This window comes from Bos javanicus, chromosome 29 (assembly GCF_032452875.1).
Source record: "Bos javanicus breed banteng chromosome 29, ARS-OSU_banteng_1.0, whole genome shotgun sequence".
Classification (NCBI taxonomy): Eukaryota; Metazoa; Chordata; class Mammalia; order Artiodactyla; family Bovidae; genus Bos; species Bos javanicus.
Window position 1 is genome coordinate 36,600,775 of NC_083896.1, and position 6,669 is coordinate 36,607,443.

Below are 6,669 nucleotides of genomic sequence, written 5' to 3' on the forward strand. Positions count from 1 at the left end.
CATTTCCTCCTCCAATTCGTGAAAGTGAAAAGTGAAAGTGAAGTCACTCAGTCCTGTCCAACTCCTAACGACCCCATGGACTGCAGCCCACCAGGCTCCTCCGTCCATGAGATTCTCCAGGCAAGAGTACTGGAGTGGGTTGCCATTGCCTTCTCTGCATTCTATATGAGGGGACTAAAAAAATATTCAAAGCTTCTAGGTATTTACATTTAGGAAGCAAGAAATAAGCACAAATAGTTGCTTCACAATATTGTGTGTGCTCAGTCGTGTCTGACTCTCTATGACGCCATGAACTGTAGCCCACCAGGCTCCTCTGTTCATACGATTTCCTAGGCAAGAATACTGGAGCGCATTGCCATTTTTTTCTCCAGGGGATCGTCTCGACCCAGGGAATCAAACTCGAATCTCCTGCATCTCTGCATTGGCAGGCAGATTCTTAACCACTGTGCCACCTGGGAAGTCTGATACTACTACACCCCATTAATAATTAAGAAACTAGTTTAATAATTTGATAAAGAAACTAAGGCTTACAGAAGTTAACTAATGGGCCGAAGATCACAGCCAGTCTAATTGAGCTGAGCTCTGAATATAGGTTCCTTTGCCCCACAAGGCCCATGCTGTTAAAATGGACACTGCATCAAACCCTCACACAGGGTAGTAAAATCAAATAAAAATAATATGATTTTTTTTTTAAGTATAGTGTCTCATCTACCTCTTTTTTTTTTTTTTTTTTGGCCAGGCCACTTGGCCTGCAGGATCCTCCTTTCCTGACCAAGGATAGAACCCATGCCCCTTGCAATGGAAGAGCAGGTTTAACCACTGGATCACCAGGGAAGTCCCAAAAGAAAACCATTCTTTGTGTTAAAAGGATAGTTGTCCCACAAGCTGGTCCAAAGTGTTCCACACTTAAAAGCTAACTATTGTAGCCTTTTCTTTAATCACAGGAGAAAAAAATAAATCGTGAGCTTGATTTTCTCAATTTCAAGTTTCTCTCAGAAATATTTCTTAAATCTTTGAAAAATAGTCCATTATAAAAATCAATGAGTAAGTAGCAGACCAATGGGGAAAATTCAGCTGATTATGCTTAGCTCAACGTTTTCTTTAATGGATTATGTGCTTAACAGATGTCATTTCATTAAGTTCAATGATTAATTAATATATTAACTCAGTAACAGTTAACTCAATTACCTGGAAGTGGTTTTAAGATTAAGGTATTCTTCAGAAGAATAGTGCTTCTGTGAGAGCTATCATAAAAGCACTGAAAGAAATCAGATGCATCTACCATAGGCAGTATCTTTTGGCTGAAACTACAGAAACAAAGAGATAATACATAGTATGATGATTTACTGCCACCTGGGAGCACCCCGCCCCATGGGACTAAGCCTAAGGTGGCTGTTGTTATCAGGCAAAGCCACACATGCAAGCCATAAACATAAATTTAAATCTTACAGTGGCCACATTTGTTTAAAGTACAAACAGGCTAAATTAATTGCAATAATGTATTTTATTTATTAACATGGGATTGACAACATATTATCATTTCGACATGCAATCAGTATTTGAGAAATTGAAATATTTCATTTTTTTTACACTAAATCTCAAAATCTGACCTGTAAGTCACACACACGGCACTAGCCACGGGTCCAGACAGCACAGGTCTGAGAGACGGTTAGGAAGAGACTGTGGCTGCAATCAGAGAGCAGCATGTGGGCAGAAAAGTGGGGATTTGGCTCCAGCACTCCAATGCTGAGATAAATGAGAGGCTATTCGCAGGTTCACCTTCCAGCAATCTCTATGTTTGGAGTTATTAAAGCACTGCACATTATTGTTTTATAATGTGCAATAATGAGTGTTTTATAATTTTATAATGAGTGTTTTCACCACATTTTTAACTGGTCTTGCTATGACTGTAACTTGGGAGGATCTATATAGTCTCTCTCCTCCCTCTCCATTTCTTCAACCCCAATTCTTTCGAATATTTCAAAGTTATCCAAAAAGAACCTACTTGCAGCTGCTGTCCACAACCTGAACACTTAAAATCTACACAGGTCTGGGCAAGGGGAAGTCTGAAGCCATCAAAGGACTTTGGAAAGGGAGTGGGAAGAATGTTTCAGTACTAACAGTAATGTATCAAGTGTCACAGAAAGGGCAAATAAACTGCTTTGTGCATAAAACTGGAAAGGCTACTGCTCAGAATGCCCCATGTTAAGTCCTGAACTAGGCTTACAATTTAGAGAATAAAAACGACCCAGACACACCTTAAGCAGTAATTCATGTAAACAGCATAAGGCCACAGAGGGAGAGGAAGAGTTTGAGAATGACCAACATAATAAAGTCAGAAAAGCTCCCCTCTCACCTTCCTGTCCCTACCCGATCCCCAGGAGAACTCCAGCGGGACCATTCTACAAAGCGGTGGCCTTAGCATTGCCTTAACTCACGGCTCTTTCTAGTCACCAGACCAATACTGCTAATCTACTAGAGCATCTGTGACAAATTTAAATGGTAACCAATGAATTCTGCTTGTGAAAATCATACAAATGGCTGGACAGGGTGTGTCTACACTCTCTGGGACTGAAGTCAGTGGGGAAAGACTGTATTTTGCTGGGCACAGGTCAAAGTACATCAGTATCCTATTTTAGAACAAACTTTGGCTAAACAAATACAACACTGGAATGACAGGATGTTTATCACTTGTACCAAATGAAATTATGCAGTTACCATGTGTTCACCAGTTTAACATATAAGCTTACTATGGAAGCCAAAATTACAGTGCTGCTGCTGCTGCTAAGTCACGTCAGTCGTGTCCGACTCTGTGCGACCCCACAGACAGCAGCCCACCAGGCTCCCCCGTCCCTGGGATTCTCCAGGCAAGAACACTGGAGTGGGTTGCCATTTCCTTCTCCAATGCATGAAAGTGAAAAGTGAAAGTGAAGTCTCTCAGTTGTGTCCGACTCTTATCGACCCCATGGACTGCAGCCTACCAGGGAGTCCATGGGAGTTTCCAGGCAAGAGTACTGGAGTAGGTTGAGAGCGCCTTCTCCAAATTACAGTATTTCTCAACTCCTGAAACAATTCCACTTATTACTCAGAAACCTATTTCATTAGGTTACCTATGATAAATTTAAACAGCAATCAATGAATTCTACCCATGAAAAACAGAATGATCCAAATTTCCTAATTCCTTTAGTTCAGAGGATTTCATGACGCCCCCTTCAAATAATGGGGAAAAACTACTGAAAATGGCAAATCATCAGTGAAGTCATTAGGTAACTATCTACATTTTTAAAAGAGAAAAATAATAAGTAAACAAACCCCCAAAAAACTAGATATGAAAACCACATATCATGATGACAAGTTTGTAAAAACATTTTCTATGCACACACAAAAGATCTGAAGTAACCAAAATACTAGTATAAACTATCTCCAGTAATTGAACTTCAGGTTAATTTTTACTTTTTATATACTATTTCTCTATTTTCTACAATGATCATGTCTTACTGTTAAAACTAGAAAAAAAAATTCAGACACGTGGAGGCTGAGGCAGTGCCAACCAATTTAGGTTTACACTGGATTGCTACACTATCCCTTATACCACCGGTATCTTAAAAAGTACTGAGGGCCCTTGAAGACCTGAGCTTCGCCGTATCTACAGCCTTATCTACAATACATACTCTATGGAAACATTATCGCGAGGTGGAGCATACTGCAAAACATTAGGAAAAAAATGCCTTATTCAGAAAAGCAGACAGCAGTTTAGCGCCCTTGCAAAACAAAGAACAGAGCCAAGAATGGGTGCTCAAGGAATAAATATGAGTTACAAAGTGAAAATAAAAGTCTTGGTTCAAATTTTTTAAATGTGCATCTACTACGAAAGTGTTCACTTTATGTCAATTTCACTCATTTAAAAACACAGAAGTTACTTTGTCAACATATTAGATTGAATCAAAGCTGCTTTAAGGATGGCTTTGCCCCAGCCCAGTTTTTTTCTTAATTTTGCTTTTTCAATTCTACAGCATCATGTAAGCACGGCTCCTCAGCGTGGAAGCTGCTGCAGTGCCTTGGGAGGAGTGTGTGGGAGGGTATTCGGGCCACGCAGCGTTATCTTCCTGCCCTCAAAGAGCTTCCAGCAAAAGGTGGAAAAAGAAACAAAGGAGCGGGTCTGACCCAGAGGCCGCAAACCATCTCGAGCAAATTCTGTTTTTAACGAAGATTACTTTTGAGTTTCAAGACCATTTGGGGACGATGAGCCAGGCCAGATTTGAACAGGCGCAGACGGCACAGGGCCAGGGTGGGTGGGATGGCTCAGGCGCCGAACCCTCGGGTTCAGACCCAGAACCGGCTCATGCTTAGACGTAGACACTGACTGAAAGTGGACCGAAACCCACCAATCCGCCAGAAAAGGCTAGGCAGGCACGCACGCCCGCGATTCCAGAGCGCTGCGTTCGCTCTATTTGGTGGAGGGCCTGATAGGGGCCGCAGCTTCAAGTGCTTAAAGAAAGCAGACTGTCGGCTGGAATCACCAACCGGCTCCCCAGAGGCCTCGGGCTCTACCCCGAGGGCACGTGGACCTTGGCCCGCGCCCTGCCCACCGCGGACACCGTCCACCACGACCGACCCACGCCGGCCACCCCCACGCCGTCCGAGCGGGGCCTCGCCGGGTCCCGGGGACACCAGCGATCCACGGCAGGACGGCGGCGCGGCCTCCCGAGACAAAGCAGGGTGCCCGATCCACGGAGCCCGCCGCCCCCGCGCCCGCCGACCGAGACGGCCCGCCGCACCCCGAGCGCCCGGCCAACCGCCGCCGCAGGAGCGCGCAGGGCGCCCAACTGCCGTCCCGGCCCAACCAACGCGGGCAGGGGAGGAGAGGTGCGCGCGGCCGGCGGAGCGTGCGAGCCGCTCGGGGGTCGCAGGGGGGAGGCCGCGCGCGGGGAAGGCAGGGCGAAGAGGCGCCGGAGCCATGGCCGATCGCAGCGCCAGGAGGGCTCCGAGAGCAGATCTCGGCCCTTTCCCCTTGGAAGGTGCAGATGGTTTGACCCCCCACCCCGAGTGAGGTGCCTCGTCCCAGCCCCGGCTGGACTGTACCATCGGGCGGTGCCGCCGGGATTTCTCCCCCCCACCACCACCATCAAGTCCCCCCCCACCCGGGTCCGCGGTCGGTTGGCCCCGACCGGGCTCTGAGACGCGGAAAGAGCTTGGCGCCATTTTGGGTGGGACTAAGCAAAGACGAAACACCCTCCCAGTCGATGGGGTACTCTGGACGCTGGCTTATCCGGTTCCCCTAATCCTTTAGGTACTTACACGACGTTGGGTGAGGGGAGCTGGGAGATCAGCGGGTCCCCGATCCTCTCTCCCTAGGGGTGATGGAAATCAAACCCCCCCCGCCACCTCCAGGTGGTTCTTCCCGCCGCAGAGTGGGAGCAGCATAAAAGGCGGGGCCTCATTAGCATAACCTGCCTGGCAACCTGATCTCGGCCTTATGTGATTGGTTGAACTCTGTAAACTCCGTGCCTCGTCTAGAGACGAGTAACGCCGGGGTGAATTGACAGGCCCAGATTTAAGACTCATGACCGAGCTCCTGAGACGCTAATTCAGTCGGCGGAGAAGCCAAAAGGAGATTCACACGATGGCCCAATGACGGAAGGCCTCTTTATTTCGTGTTCTGCTGTTCGTTTCAAATCCAATCAAAGAGCGCGTCTCAGGCAGCGCTCTCCTGCGTTTGTGCTCTAAGCCAATCAGAGAAGCCGACTCTCCGGATTCAGGGCCGGGACAGCTTGCAGGGACCCCCGGCTGCCAGGTGGGGAGGCTTGTACCCCAGGTCGGGAGGAGGGGCCGCTTGTCGGGTGGCCAGCCTTCCCTGCAAGCCCCCGAGGACCCGCGTCCCGGGAGCCGCGCCTGGGCACCCGACGGGCCGATTTGCGGAGGCCCAGCCGAGCCCACGCCTCTCGCGCAGCAGAGCGCAGCGCGGCCGGGACTCGCGCCCCTGCGCCTTGGAGCCGGGCCACGAAGTCTGGGTTCTGACGGGCAGAACCCTAGGGCGCCACGCCGACTCTCTCCTCTCACCTTTACTGTGCTCAGAGGAAGTGATTTTCACAAACATGGTCTTATCAACCCTGGTTAACCCAGGGCTTCACTCACTCTTCTTTTAACCTCAGGTTTCCGCGTCGTACCATCCCATAAAATTGCTTTCGCGTAACAGCCCAGGGCAGAGAAATGAGCTCAGGCTTAGCAGCAAGACATCAGCCCTAATCCCCCCGCCCCTAATATGAATGACAACTAGCTCTTGAACAGATCTTGAACCTTTGTATCTTCAGGGGGCAGTTACCCTGTCCGTGACATCTACCTTGCTACGTGTTGAAGAATAAGGGGGAATTTACATGTAAAATAGCACACTAGAATTTAAACGGATGAAAGTATTAACGACGATAAAACAGGCAAAACTGCTAAACTGTGGGACTTCTCTGGTGGCTCAGACAGTAAAAGCACCTGCCTACAATGTGGGAGACCCCGGTTCGATCCCTGGGTTGGGAAGATCCCCTGGAGAAGGAAATGGCAACCCACTCCAGGGTTCTTGCCTGAAAAATCCCATGGACGGAGGAGCCTGGCGGGCTACTAGTCCATGGGGTCGCAAAGAGTCAGACACGACTGAGCAACGTCACTTCACTAGCTAAC

At 48.2% G+C, this 6,669-nt stretch overlaps 1 protein-coding gene across 2 annotated transcripts in view; it reads right to left on the reverse strand.

Moving 5' to 3' along the window:
• PRDM10 (PR/SET domain 10) overlaps positions 1-6,552 on the reverse strand; it is a 99,808-nt gene extending 93,256 nt beyond the window's left edge. The window contains exon 1 of one of the 2 annotated variants that reach the window (XM_061406468.1): positions 5,299-6,552. The gene's annotated coding sequence lies outside the window, so the exon portion shown is untranslated. The remainder of the gene's footprint in view (positions 1-5,298) is intronic. The other variant, XM_061406467.1, reaches the window with a different exon arrangement.
• Positions 6,553-6,669: the final 117 nt, after the last annotated feature.